This window comes from Bos mutus, chromosome 5, assembly GCF_027580195.1.
Source record: "Bos mutus isolate GX-2022 chromosome 5, NWIPB_WYAK_1.1, whole genome shotgun sequence".
Classification (NCBI taxonomy): Eukaryota; Metazoa; Chordata; class Mammalia; order Artiodactyla; family Bovidae; genus Bos; species Bos mutus.
This window is the reverse complement of record NC_091621.1, coordinates 42286885-42301048: the sequence shown is the minus strand read 5'-3', so window position 1 is coordinate 42301048 and position 14164 is coordinate 42286885. Positions and strand designations below refer to the sequence as shown.

Genomic DNA, 14164 nt, shown 5'->3' with positions numbered 1-14164 from the left:
TGGGCCGGCCCATTCCTCAGCCTCAGTCCGGGTTCTCTGACTGGGGAGACCGCCTCTCGTGTTAACATGGAGGCTTTCCAGGGAGTGGGTCCTACTCCCAGCCCAGACCAGATGTTTAGGGGAGAGGAGGGGGAATGGAGAGGGGCTGGCAGCCCGTGAAGGGGGTGGAATAAAGAGTGATGCCATTCTACTTATTTTCAGAACGGCCTGCAGGCATCCTGCAAAGTTACAGTGGGTTTGCCTAAAAGGGCTGAACATGTGGATAAACCATTTCACTAGTGTATTTTTCCAATTGAAACAATACACAAACCATCCTGCCTCCCCCACAACCCCCCTTTTTATGTTAAGCCCTAGTGGTTGGTTTTTGTTTTGTGCCTGTGCTTCTTTTTAGTCTTTCTGTAGGTTCCTAAGTGATCTGTATGAGTGAGGTTTTAGGGCTGACTTTGGGACCCTCCTTTGATGTGGAGATTGGACATTGATGTTAGTGGCTGTCTGGAACCAGAGGATCTGATTGATATCACTGAGATGGAGACAGAGAATATGTTGGAGCTAAAAATGATATTTTGGAGAAAGTGAACTAGGTGATGGAACATTTGCTAACAGAGGTAAATCTTAGAGAAACTTGGGGAAATAGTTCCCAGTTGCTCCAAGAACTCTGTTAGAGGCAGTGCCAATGCTGCCTTTATTGTTACTGTGGCCAGAAAGGCTGACTTTGCCTTTGCCTGTGAGGAGGGATAAGTTGTGGACTTAGCAGCCTTATTGGATTTCATCTGCTTTGGAATAGGCAGATTAGATCTGTTGGCATCAGTGAAGCTGTCTAGAGATCCTGGCCTCTCCAATGGTGCAGAGCCTGACATCAGCCCATTGGCACCGTAGCGGGATCAGAGAGGGTCCACGGAGTTCCAAAGGGAAGCTGGCACCTCTCTTGCCCATCAGCTCTGTGAAGGGCCTGAGGGATCTGAGCCACACATCCTGTGGCCCTCTGCATTTCCCCTAGCCTCTTCAGGGGGATGGGGTGAGTCAGTGATTACTAATGTGCTGAGGCCATCTCAGAGGCTGAGGAGGAGAGCCTGGGATTTGGTGCCCTTGAGAACAAGAGCTCAACTGTTGGGGAAAAGAGTAGGAGGGAATCTGCACTCCACTAACGGTGTGAAAACCCCCCAGTGGCATGAGGTAGCTACAGAACTGGAGAGAAAGGGCTGTTCAAAGGTAGACTGATTGGGGGCTGCCTTAGGTAGGGGCTACCAGGCTGGTTGTTGTGAGAGCTCAAAACCAGAGTTGGTCATGTCCTCTTGGGGGTTTGGTTGACACGTTTGTTTAGTTGGCAGGTTAATGGCTTAATATTCACAAAATGTACAAGGTATCCTGATTACTAGCCAGCAAGCCCAGGTCAAGCCAGAGACCTGACCACCCACTCACAAGCCTTCTTTTCTGTATAAAGTTCTGATTTGTTTCCTTGTTGCTTTTGTTTTGATCTTTCTACTGCTGATGGGGAGCTGGGACAGGGCAGGCCCGGGGCTAGTTGTCTTAAGAAAAGAGGGAATTTTACCTCATTTTTCCAACACATGGAAATCATGCTTTCTTGGAGATTTGAGTTCTTCTCGGGGGCTCTTAAAGATCCCTTTTTCCTCTGTTCCTAAAACATGCCCTTTCCACTATCCTTTGGGAACTCCATTGGCTATTAGCTGTTTGACCCTGGAACAGGCTCAGGTGTATGTCCTAACAGGGAGGATAAGCTTAGTAAAGTAGAAAAGGCAGGGGCTCTGACTTAGCAATTGTCTTAACCTCTCTGAGCCTAGATTTTTTTCATCTGTACAATGGGGCAAATGATTCCCATGCTGGTGGGATTTTGAGAATTAAGTGAAGTATGTATATAAAGTGCTTAGCACCTGGTACTCAATATAGATTTGTTTCTTTTTTTGATTGTGTGACAGGTTGCTCCTTTTTCACCATTTTCTTTCCCAGATTGTCAGCCTCACTGTGATTGACGTGGTTTATGAAAAAGTTATTTGTTGGTTTTGCTGAGGTGATGCGCTGGTGTCCTGGTTAAGCATATGCATTTTCAAGTCAAAATGGGCTCGTATATGGCTCCTCACAGTCTCCAGTTAGAAAAGTATTTGACCTCCAGCAGGTTACTTAATCTCTGTAAGTCCCAGGTTCCTCTTATAAATGAAGATAGTAATAGTATTTCCCACATGAGGTTATTGTGTGAATTTAACAAAACTAGAAGTTAAGTCCTTAGTTAGCATAGTCTGGCATCTACTATATGCTCAGTAAATGGTAGTTTTTAAATGTGTAACTCTCAGCTATGACTCAGATCTGAGAGCACTTGTATTCCCAGAAAAGTATTTTCAGTTCAAAAATCTGATGAAACCAGTTACCCCATTATGTACAGCCAGTCCCAGGATATGCTGCTGCTGTCACATGGAGGGCGTCCCCAGTCCCAATATATCTATGGAAACCCCCCCCTGAAAAACACCCTGGCTCGGGAAGTTGTATCACTGCTGAGTCAAGACCACAGGCTCCCTGCTTTTTGGTGCAGACACGTGATCTGACCCACAATCTGTCAGCTGAGGTTGGAGAACTCAGGTCTGAAGCCATGAGGTGATTTGTGCAGGACATTGTTCCCAAGAGTGCTGCCCCAGTCCAGTGTCCTCCCCTGGGGCTTTCCTCCTGGTATGCTGAGATGCTGCCCTTCTTTGCTCTGGGGGCAGCTGACATCCCGGATGGATCCCCTCTGGCTGGATCAGCTTCCACCATTTATTCTGTGTAAAGTACAAACAGTATTATTTTCTAGATGTGCCCTCATATTAAAAAGGCTGTGAAGCTGCTATGTATGTTACACTGTTTCCTTGGGATCCTCCCTTACCCCATGTCTTGACAGCAGCGCCTATTCTGTTGAGAACTGAGAGTTTAGGATGGGCAGTTATTGGAGCTCCTCTTTATTAACACCAGGATGAGAGCCGATCTCTGGTCTGGTAAGGCCCCCTTCTGTGTTTTGGTCCTGGCTGGATTACTACCCAATCTTAGTTGCTCAGAAGCTAGTATGCTGGCCAGTGCTGGCGTAGAGAGGGGAGACAGCGAGCTTTAATGGTCTTGAAAGGATAGCTTTTCTTGTTTGCACCCTGATTTTTCTATTTGCTAGCTTATTACAGATTTGAGATGAAGTCTAAAGGTTCTGATGCCAGAAAAAGCCCTGGGTATTCCGCAAGAGGAGGCTCTCAGGGCACGAGGGAGGGGCTGTGTGACAGCCTGTCCCTGCCATGGCCCCTCCTTTCACATTTCCCTGGTGATGACTGATGACTTGGGGTTTTGCTAGAAGTGTAGCATTGATGTGGGAGCTAAACTGGCCTGGGTGCTAGTTGTCAAGAGACTTTGAGAGGCCTCCTTTGACATAGAAAGGGGCTGGAAAAAACTTGGACTAAATATCAAGTTCCAAATCGCCATGGTGGAAATGTTTTTCCCAGCCTTGGGGATTGTGGTGAATTAGTTCAGGCTGGGATAGAACTTGGGGAGGGAAAAGGCTCTTGACAGCAGCTCTGGCCAGAGGAACCCCCTTGTTAAGAGACCCCATTTAGAAGACCCTAGGCCACAGAGAGGAGCCTAATTCCTAGACTTTTCCATGTGACCCTGCTTTAGACTGGGGAGGTGTAGGGCTGGGTGGGAGAGGGATGGAACTGATGCAGTGGACTCCTTGTGATTTGAGGATGTTTCATTGCTCGTAAGGAGATTCAACCTTTTTTTCTTTTTTTTCTTAAAGTAATACTCATTCTCTAAAAAAAAAGTTTGGGCAATTTATAATTTAGATTAAAGGAAAAAGTCCATATTTTCTCCATTCCTTTAGCAAATGGAGACATGTGTTCTAAAAGTTTTCATATTTGTTTCTCTGTGTAGAGTTTTGTATCAATACAATGTTGTGATAGTAGTGTGTGTGTGTATACATACATATTTATCCAATATGGCTTTTTTTTTTTTCGCTTTTGTTATTTCAGTAGTTTTCCCAGGCTAGTCACTGTAAACATTTTTAAATGCTTGCACAATGGTCCATCAAGTGAATGTACTATTGTTAACTCTCCTCCTATTGTTGGACATTTGTTTGCTTCTGTTTGCCGGCATGAACAGTGTTGTGATGAATATCTTGGTGTACATTTTCAGTAGAGTTTTCTTTGGGATAGAAACCCAAAATTGATCTTGCCAGATTGTAGAAAATAATGTTTTTCAGGTCCTAAATATGTTCCAAATGATTTTTTTAAAAAAGAGATTAATGCATGTGAGTGTCTTTAAAGGGAGGGAGGAGGGTTGAGAATAGCTTCTTTTCTCCAGATTATGAAAATAAAACACTTTTTAAGCAAATTTAGAAGTAAAAAGTTTGTAAAGTATAAAATACATAAAAAATATAAATAAGAGAATTAAAATCACCTATAATCTCTCCATTTACTTTTAACATTTTGATGTACTTATATTTTAACAATTAGTCATACTGTGCATATTGTTTTGTAAATTGATTTTTAATTTGACTATTTTAAGCATTTTTTCATTTGTTTATTCTTCAGTATCGTGATTTCATATCTGCAGAATATTCCATAATATAGTATTTTATTAATGCCTTATATTTCCTCTCTCTCTCCTTTTTGTTACTATAATTAACACTGTGATGAATTTTCTGTGCATAAATATTTGTGTGCATCTCTATTTCCTTGGGATAAATTGCTGGAAGAGAAATTACTGGATCAAAGGCCTTTGAGAAATATGCCTTCTGAAAAGATTGTACCAGTTGGCTTTTCCACTGATCATGTGTCTCCTTTCTTGATAAGCTAATCATGACTGAATAGTTTAACTTTAAATACTTTTGCCAATTTAATTAGCCAGTATCTTGTAGTATCTTGTAGTATTAGTAGTAGCTTGTTCTAATTTGCATTTCTTTGAACATTTCCTCATAAGTGTTTTGGCCATCTTTTATATGTGTTCTTAGTTCTCTGTTGGGGATTTTATTATATATACATATTTCTGTAGAAAAAAATGTATACACTTTCTATACTTTTTCATTATAAAATATTTTGCGTCTATGAAAGAGCATATATAACTATAATGTAAGATTAAAATAACGATAAAATGGGTACTAGTATATCCGCTGGGGAGTTCTTAGAATTGCTTCTTGCCCCTTAATTTCTTCTCCCTGCTTTTTTATCTGGGATGAGAAAGCCCTTTAGCTCAGGACCTCTGGGATCTGTGGCTGCAGCGGGGGCGGTCCAGGTGGCAGCCGCACCAGCGCTTCATGGCTGCGTCTGTGGGGAAACAACTGCTGCACTGGTGAGAGCAGGAACCGGCTGTGGTGGAAATAGCTAATCTTCAGTGAAGTGAAAAAAGAAGCCAAGGTGGAGAGGAAATGAGACCACAGATCCTCCCCTGCCCCTGGGGTTGCCTGGGAAGGCTGGACGGAGCCAGGGCCCCAGTTCTGTGGTCGAAACCGAAGAATCTGCCCCGGAGCCGAGTGCAGAAGGCCCAGGGGACAGCAGCCCTGGCCGCCTGAAGCCAGCGTGTGATCTGGTCAGCCAGGCTGCTCACCTCCATTCCGGGGAAATGTTTCTCCCAAGTCGGAGCTGAGTTGAAGCAGTGCCAGGGAAAGGCTGGGGGTTCATTCCAGTTCGGAAATGCTCTTCAGAGAAGAGGAAGGATCTTTTTCTTTGAAGATAAGAGAGGGTGCTGTCTCCACACAGCCCCCACCCTCTGCTTCTTGCCGCGTACTTGAGAGTCCCCTCTCTGAATAGCACCGTATGGAAACGTAGGGTATTAAGGTTGTCATCCACGAAGAAGAAGGTTCCAGAATAGAGATGAACTAGGCAGCTAGAATTCCCGAGTTCCCATCTCCAGTCTGTCTTTGCCTCCCTCAGCAGAGCCACATTTTTATATCTTGTTTTCCTTGCACGGGAGAATGCGTCCCCCAGGAAAGATGTAAAGGTATCAGGCTGCCTCTTGTCTTTGAGATACTCTGGTTGTCTTCACCTCCTACCCTCCTCTATACTTCTTCTGTTTTCATCTTTCTGAATCCTCTTCCCAGACTCTCTTATGCTTTCTGTCTTCATCACTTCACAACAAAATTGTGGGTTGGGAGTTTGTGTGTTAGGTACAGGAGGACCTGGATAGGTTTTGGGGAAACAGTTTTCCCCACTCCCTTTACTAATATGCATATTCTTCTCAGTTTATAAAGTGCTTTGAGGTACTTGATGGGTGTTCTAAGTAATATTCAGAACCACAGGGGGAGAGCAGAATTATTTATGTGACTGGTTTTGCAAGTAGAGGAAGGATTTAGGCTGTTGAATTCCCATGAAGGTTCAGTTCTTGTCCTCATCTCTTTCCTTGTTCCCTCCTTGTACCACCTTCTCCCCTTCTCCCAGGTTATTCCCAGGGCTGGCTGGGCTAATGGTCAGCCCTGAAAACACGAAGGAGGAAGTGATGCACTTTCCTCCTCCCGTGCTCGCTCATTTCCACTCAGATCTAGGCTAGAGTGTCACAGCCCTCCTCTGATTGCTCAGCCCCTCTCTAAGGAAGAGCAGGGCCTGAGCCTGGTGTTTGGGTACTTTCAGAGATGGTTATCTAGTTTTACAAACTATCTACAGTTTAGAGCAGAGTTAGTTTCCTCTCAGTTTTTGCCAGCTTCCTTGCAGGGAGCTGGGAAGCCAGCCCCTAGATCCTCCCAGTATTTCCCATGAAGCCTTAAAAACATGTTATTTTGAAAGAAAAAGCACCAGTTTTGGAATCAGGAAACTTGGGTTCTGATCCAGCTTGATAGCCTGTTTTCTCCCCCCAACTGATGACCATTGGCAAAGTCTATAACTTTTCTCATTCAAGTCTCATCTTTATGAAATGATTATACCTACTTTACGAGGTTTTGAAGATGTTTAAAGTAGACAACATAGTGAAAATACTGTGTAATCTGTAAAGGTTCTACAGTTAAATGTCTGTGGCATATACATTACCCACTGTATACCGCCTCTTAACGTGGTTTTCAGATGGGGGAGGTATTGTCCCAGGGGGAGTTTTTGGTAAGTGGGGATGTTTTGGTATCACACTGACTAGGGGAGATGGGGGTGGCTTTTGACATTTAGTGCCCAACAACTAGGAATATTAAACATCCCACAGTGTTTGGGTCAGTCCCACACAATAAAGAATGATCCTACCCAAAATGCTAATAGCACTTCTGCTGAGAATTATCTTCTGTTGATCTGTACCTCGTTGTTTTGTGTTCCAGTTGGGGATGAAGCTTTAAGGACAGTAAAAGTAAAGGCAGAGTAACAGTTTTTGGTTTTTCTCATGGTTTTCCCATTTCCTGGTACACCTTCAAGGAAGAGCTGGACCTCCCATCTTTTTATTACCTTTGTCTATAGGTTTAAGGGCGGATTCCCTAGTTCCTTCTGTACTGTGAGTTCTATCCTACAACTTGTCAAGGAGCAATTTGGGGTACACATTTCACTGTTGACCTTTACTAACCCCATTAGCTCCTCAATCCAGGAGAAGTGTTCTTTTAGGTTGGGAATATGTTTAAGAGCTCTTTAAACAGTGTTTCTGGATCTTTTGAGTAAAGGACCCTTTTGAAAATCCACTTAAATTTGTGACTCCTAATTCTAGGCATGCACACAGCCCTTTAGGGTTTTAAACCCATTCTTGGGTCTGCTAGGGAACCCCTGGCTTTGAGCCTAGAGGAATAGGAAGGGAGACGAGGAGAAGCCACTGTAGGAGCTCCTTCATACAGATAGTACTCAATATTTTTATAAGAGGAAAGGAGTCGTTTATCAGTTCAGATAAAAGGATGCCTTTGTTGGTGGATCCAAAAAGAGAGCGTGTTGAAACGTGGTTGACTGCCATTCAGAGGGAGATATTCTGGTCCCTGGACATCTTAACTTTGACTAAGGATACTTTGTGGTGAGGTCTGCCCCTTTGAGCCAGACCCTCAACCTCCAGGAACATCCAGGTAGGGATGGCAGGATGTACTTTGACAAGCCAGGGGAACCAGGGGCATCCTTGCAGTGAGGCCCTAAGGTTAGGTCATCTCCCTGTGTTTGTAGGTATTACCTGCCCAATCTGCAGCTCTCTCCCACAGGCCTAAGGTCTCTGGGGAAATCCAGGCGGTTGTGGCTTCCCTGGGCATGCCTTAAAGGGGATTTTTGACATACAGTTTCTAGCAGTTACTTCTATGAGTAAATCCTTTTGCTTTCTATCTTGCCAAGAAAAACAAAAAAGACCTTTGCTTTTATTGACTGCTCAGAATATTTCACACCAAAATTTTGTGAAGAAAAGTTCAGATCTTTGGAGGGCTTTATTTATTATGAAAAAAAAAAATTTTTTTTTCAGGACAGTGTTAAGAATGTTTTTTCTGGGTGGAGTCTACCATCTCATCCTTATAGGAGTGGCTCGGTTTCTGCTCCACCAAATGCCTAGACTTAACTCGTATAGCTTAAGGAAAGAATTCAACATTTTTTGGGTATATGCCACATACTTTTACACGAATTATCTCATTAAATGTGTTAGTTATTTTATGTCTGTTGTACAGGTGATGAAACCAGGACTCAGAGGAGTTAACTAACCTGGAGAAGGTCTCAGCTTAAATGTCACTTAGAGGCCTTAAGTAAAAATTTTTGTTTAGATATTTTTGTTCATGCTAAAAGGATTGATAGAAATACAGCTTCTAAAAGATGCTCATATAGATTTTAAAGAACAGAGAAAATTTTCTGGAAGAATACAAATAAGTCTAATAATGAATACCTGTGAAATGCAGGGAAGGAATCATAATAGGAAGAACAGGAAAGTCAAAGGGAATTTAGGTTTATATATTATGTTGACATTTCTTACAAGGAGAATATATTTATGTGTTAGTTATACAATTAAAAGTTAAAGAAAAATTAATCTCATTAGAAATCAAAGAAATGAATATTTCGATGATACACTTATATACTCATCATCAGGGCAAAATTTTAAAGATTGACAGCGTCTGTGGTTGTCATTGGGCTCCCCTGATGATTCAAATGGTAAAGAATCTGCCTGCAACACAGGAGACCCAGGTTCGATCCCTGGGTCGGGAAGATCCCCTAGAAAAAGGAATGGCTACCCACTTCCATATTCTTGCCTGGAGAATTCCATGGACAGAACAGCCTGGTGGGCTACAGTTCATGGGGTCGCAAAGAGTCAGACACAACTGAGTGACTAACACAACGACATGGTTGTCACTAATAGTACATTAATACACCGTTAGGGGTAGTGTAATTTGGTACAGACATTTTAGAAGGTATTTTGTAGGGTCTACTGGTTTCATATGTGCATGCCCTTTAACTTGGTCATCTCATATCTAGGAAGCTGTCTTACAGAATTGTTTATGCATGTGCATGAAGGTGCATGGAAAAGATCCTCAGGACAGCATTGTTTACAATAAACATCTGGGAGAAACCTGATTGTCCATTTCCTGTCCATATCTATTCCTTTACCGTTCATCTGGTTACTTTGGGCAAATACAGGGAGTTATCCTTCATTTTTCCTTCTGCTTTCTCCATACCCAGTCTATTACCCTGCCAGTTCCATCTCCGAAAATATGTCTCAGATCTACACATTCTATCTCTACTGCCTCAGTCCAAGCCAGTATCAACTCTGACTTGTATTACACCCAACAAATTGGCGTCCCGATTTCTTCCACTGTCCCTTTCTCCATCCTCACATCCATTTTCCACAAAGCAGCCAAATTTAAACTACAAGTCAAATAGCATCATTTCCTACCGAGAAATCTTTTTAATGGTTTCCTTCTTGAAGGAAAAAACAGCAAACTCCTGGCTTTGGCCCCTAAGAGTGCATTATTTTGGCTCCTGCTGACTTCTTTAACCTTACTCGCCCTCCTGATTGCTAGCCTCCACATTAGCCTTCCTTGAGTTAGGACAAGTTCCTTCCTTGTCTCAGGGCCTTTGCACAAGCTGTTTCCTCTCCAGGAATGTCTTGTCCTTGGATTTTCAAATGGTTCAATCTAGTTTATGCTTCAGGGCTCAGTTTTTATAATATCACCTCTCAGAGAGGCCTCTCTTCCTTATTATTCTCTATCTTAGCATCCTATTAACTTCTTTTGTATCATTTTCTATTTTAAAATTCTTTGTTTAATTGTTTATTATCTGTCTCCCCACTGTTGATTCCATGAGGGTAGAGACTTTCTGTATGCTTATCACTATCCACCCCAATACCTGGCACTGGGTAGGCCCTCAATAAATGGTTGTGGCTGATGGGAATCTCCAAGATATGTGTGTGTGTGTAAATATAATAGTCTAAAAGGGGAATTAAAAGAAAACTACATATAATGCTTTATAAAGCAACATGTTTGTATGTAAATGTATAGAAAAAAAGGCCTGGAACAATCAATACCAAGTTGTGGGTTCCTGTGGTTACCTGTGGAGGGGGATGGATAGAGTTGGGGACCAAACAGTGATTCCTTTTTATTCTATAAGCTTTTGAGTTGATTAATTTTTTAAGCTACACATATCCACATATTTGTTCCTCTTTTAAGGGAAAAGGAGGAATAAAAATAGGGGAGGAAGATTCAACTTTTGCTGCAAAAAAGAAAGCTCCTGTCTCTCTGCACTGATCCAAAAGAAGAGAGCAGGAGGAAGAAAGGACACCACTGGGGTCATTCCCTGCTCTGTACTGAGGTTGGCACTAGTTTTCATAGCAGGAAGAATCCTAAGAGATGCCCTTATTCCCTGAGGCTGTATTTTAAATTCATAAATGTAGGCACAATCTCGGTCCCCTAGACACAGGCAGGTTGTGTATTTTTAGCCTCTTTCATTTCTAGGCTATTGAAAGCTGCACCTCCAGCCTCAGCAGAGCTTTAGCAGATGAAGTTAGCAAAGAGAATAAACATGAGCTCTGGGCTTCACTGCAGCTAAGCTTCTCAAAGTTAAGTCAGTTCAGCAGCTGGGAACTGACTTAGGAAACTGTGTTCTCTAGATTCTAGTCTCCCAGAAACACGAATAGCTCATCATTTTCACAGCTAATGTTTGTTGTGTGCTAATGGTAGGCTGGTCACCTGGCAGACTCTTTATACACGTTATCTCACTTAATCTCCACAACTTTATGAAGTAATTATTATTATCTCCATTTTATAGATGAGGAAATGGACGTCCAAGAAGGCTAAATAGCTCACCTAGGATCACACAGTTGGTAGGTGGTGAAGTCAGAATTTGAATCTAAGCAGTTTGACTCCAAAACCCACATCCTTAACCACAATCTCCTTCTCTTTCTGGGGTCAGCACCTCCCTCGCCTTCAGTATTGTTTTGGTGGGGATTGTGTACATTACAACAGAAATCAGGGGAAGTAGGACAAGTCATCTTTTGCTGAGCGGTGTGGTGGGAAGGTCTGGGCTTCAGAATCCCAGCCAGGTTTGGGTTTGAATCCCAGCTATCCCGTAGGACATTCACTGTCCAACAAATGTTTCCTTATTCATTTACTCTGTGCCAGTGATACCACTGGGTATACAGTGGTGAAAAACAAATATCACCTCTGCCTTCATGGAGTTTATGGGAATGCAGATATTAAATGAATAAGTACTTAATTACAAATCGTATGTCCTTGGAAGGCAAAGAACAGGTTGTTAGGAGAGAATGTAACCAACACTCCCCTTTAAATGAAGGCCAGAGGCAGCCTTGGGATCTATGAGAGACTCTACGTTCATCTAATTTTCCTTCCTATCTTGCTTTACTAAGAAAATAGGTCTTAGGTGCCCGCTGTATATACAACACTTTCTTGAGTGCTTTGGAGAATACCAAAAAATAGAAGATAATTGGAAAGATAAAATATGCATTTAGAGCTGTACTTTGAATGACTAGAGAATTAAAACAAGTGCATGTCCTCGGGTTATCTGTGAGGTTCTCTGTGTGCCTCAGTAATTTTATCTATAACGTGGGGTTACTGTTTGTCTTGCCCAGTCACATGTTTTTTGAGAAGACCAAATGAGATCATGAGGTGATGAGGGGCCGCATAGCTCCAAGCACAGAAGGACTAGAGGGTTAGGGAAGGATTAGCATGGCCTAGGATTGCTAATCAGGCAGTGCTCTCAGAAGGAAGTGGACTTGAAGTCAGGCCTTAAAGGGGACAGGTGTGGATTAGGAGAGAGGAAGCGGAAGGCTAGAGCAGAATGGGAGGGGAGTAAAGAGGAGGAATGAGCCAGATCTGTGAAGGGCAGCCAGGAGACCCACCTGTCAGGGTAGAAGATCCTAGCTCTAGACACAGACGTGAGCTTGGATCAGAACAGTTGGCCAGTTCATAGAGAGTTTGGTCTGAAGAGCCCCTGATTGTTAGAAAAGGCTCTGGAGGCCTTCCTGCCCAGAGTTTCAGAGGGGAATAGAGATTCGTTGATAAATGGTTCCTGGCCATTCATGGTCTTGCTTGTAACAATGAGTGATTGAAATATACAAGAAAACAAAAAAACCCACTCAGTCCTTACAGGTTAGAAAATCTGAATAATTTGATTTAAGTAAAACTGGATGGAAGATGATCCCAAATGTCACCCCTGAATTGGAGAAATCTAAGGGCTTCCCTGATGGCTTAGACGGTAAAGAATCCGCCTGCAATGCAAGTTACCCAGGTTCAATCCCTGGGTCAGGAAGATCCCCTGGAGGAGGAAATGACAACCCACTCCAGTGGAGAATTCCTTGGATAGAGGAGCCTGGCGGGCTACGTACAGCCCATGGGGTCACAAAGAATCCGACACAGCTGAACAATGAACACTTTCACTTTCAAAAAACATAGATGCTTCTATTTCTAGTCGCCAAGTTTGGGGCTAATTCTTGCCTTTGCCAAACTTATCTTGCCTTCCTTTAAAGTGGAATGTGGTCGTGTACTAAATAATTTATGTAATTAACAATACCTTGTTATGTTAGGTGTTCATTTCATACTACTCATTACATAGTGTCCAGTGCGTGTGTTCTCCTTTCTGCTTGCTAGTGTTTTCTTGTACACTGTACTAGGGTGGGGGGCAGTGGGATGGCACCCTCTCCCAGCCAGTCACCCCGGCTGGACACCTGGGGCTACTCTTGGCTGTGCTCCTCTTGCCTTCTCTCTGTGTGCCACCACCGCCGTAGTTCGTCCTCATCTCTTGCCTGGTCTGCTGTAGTAGACTCCTTAGGGGTCTCTCCTCCAGTCTTGCAGACCCAGCCCCATGTGCCTACTACTCCCGCCCCCATTCATCTTCACAGCCATATATACAGATCTGAGTGGTAGGTTTTCTAAGAAAAAAGAGTAAACCTTGGGATGGGAAAGAACTTTGCACATCTGAGGAACTGAAGGAATGCCAGACTGGTCAACAAGGATGCTAAAGAGACGTCAGGGATTGTAGAAGAAAGGTGATCAGGGCTTAGGTCATGGAACTTTATCAGCCTCGATAAGGAGTTTGGGGAGTGACCCAATGTGTTGTATAGTGTGAAGAGTTCACTGTCGCTGCTGTGTGGAGAATCCTGGAATCTGGCTTTCCTCCGGGCAGCCTGTTGGCCTGAGTGAGACCAGGCTCCTCAGTCAGCTCTGCCCAGCAGGGTGATCGAACCCTCTGCTCTTTCAGGTTTGACTGGTGTCCGGCCCTCTTTCCTATACCCACTTCAGGCCAGAAAGGGCAGTGCCTCTGCTAGGCTGGCCCCAGTGTTTGGCGTGCCTGCCCGTGGCCTGAGCCTATAATTTGGTGGGTTGGCTGGTTACAAAAATAAAAAGTGCGACCTATAACTAAAGCTGAGTGGATTCAGTAAAGAGGGAGCTTTTAATTTGCAGAGCTCCTGGGCTGTGTTTAACTGGAAGAGAAATGTGTCTCCTCCCTAGGCGCTGCTCCATTTTCTCCCTGGAGTACCTGCTCTGGGTGAGTTAGGGTTTGTGGGCCTGGGGGTGGTGAGCTTTAGGGAGATATTTGCAAGGGTTGTTAGTGTCCAACAACAGGTTTGATGAGGCTTCCTAGGAAGCTGGCATTATTCAGTTGCCTCTCAAATAACCCATTGGGAAGCACGTATTTTTTCATTTTAATAAGTGATACATTAAAAAAAATACTTATTTAGCTGCATCTGGCCTTAGTTGTGACACGCGAGAGGCATGTGGACTCTTGTGGCTTAGTTTCCCTGTGGCATGTGGGATCTTAGTTCTCCAACCAGGGATCAAACC

General features: G+C 43.4%; 1 protein-coding gene across 5 annotated transcripts in view; it reads left to right on the top strand.

Annotated features, from left to right (window-relative positions):
• Positions 1–14164, top strand: part of FMNL3 (formin like 3) — a 51501-nt gene that overhangs the window by 755 nt on the left and 36582 nt on the right. The window lies entirely within an intron of this gene.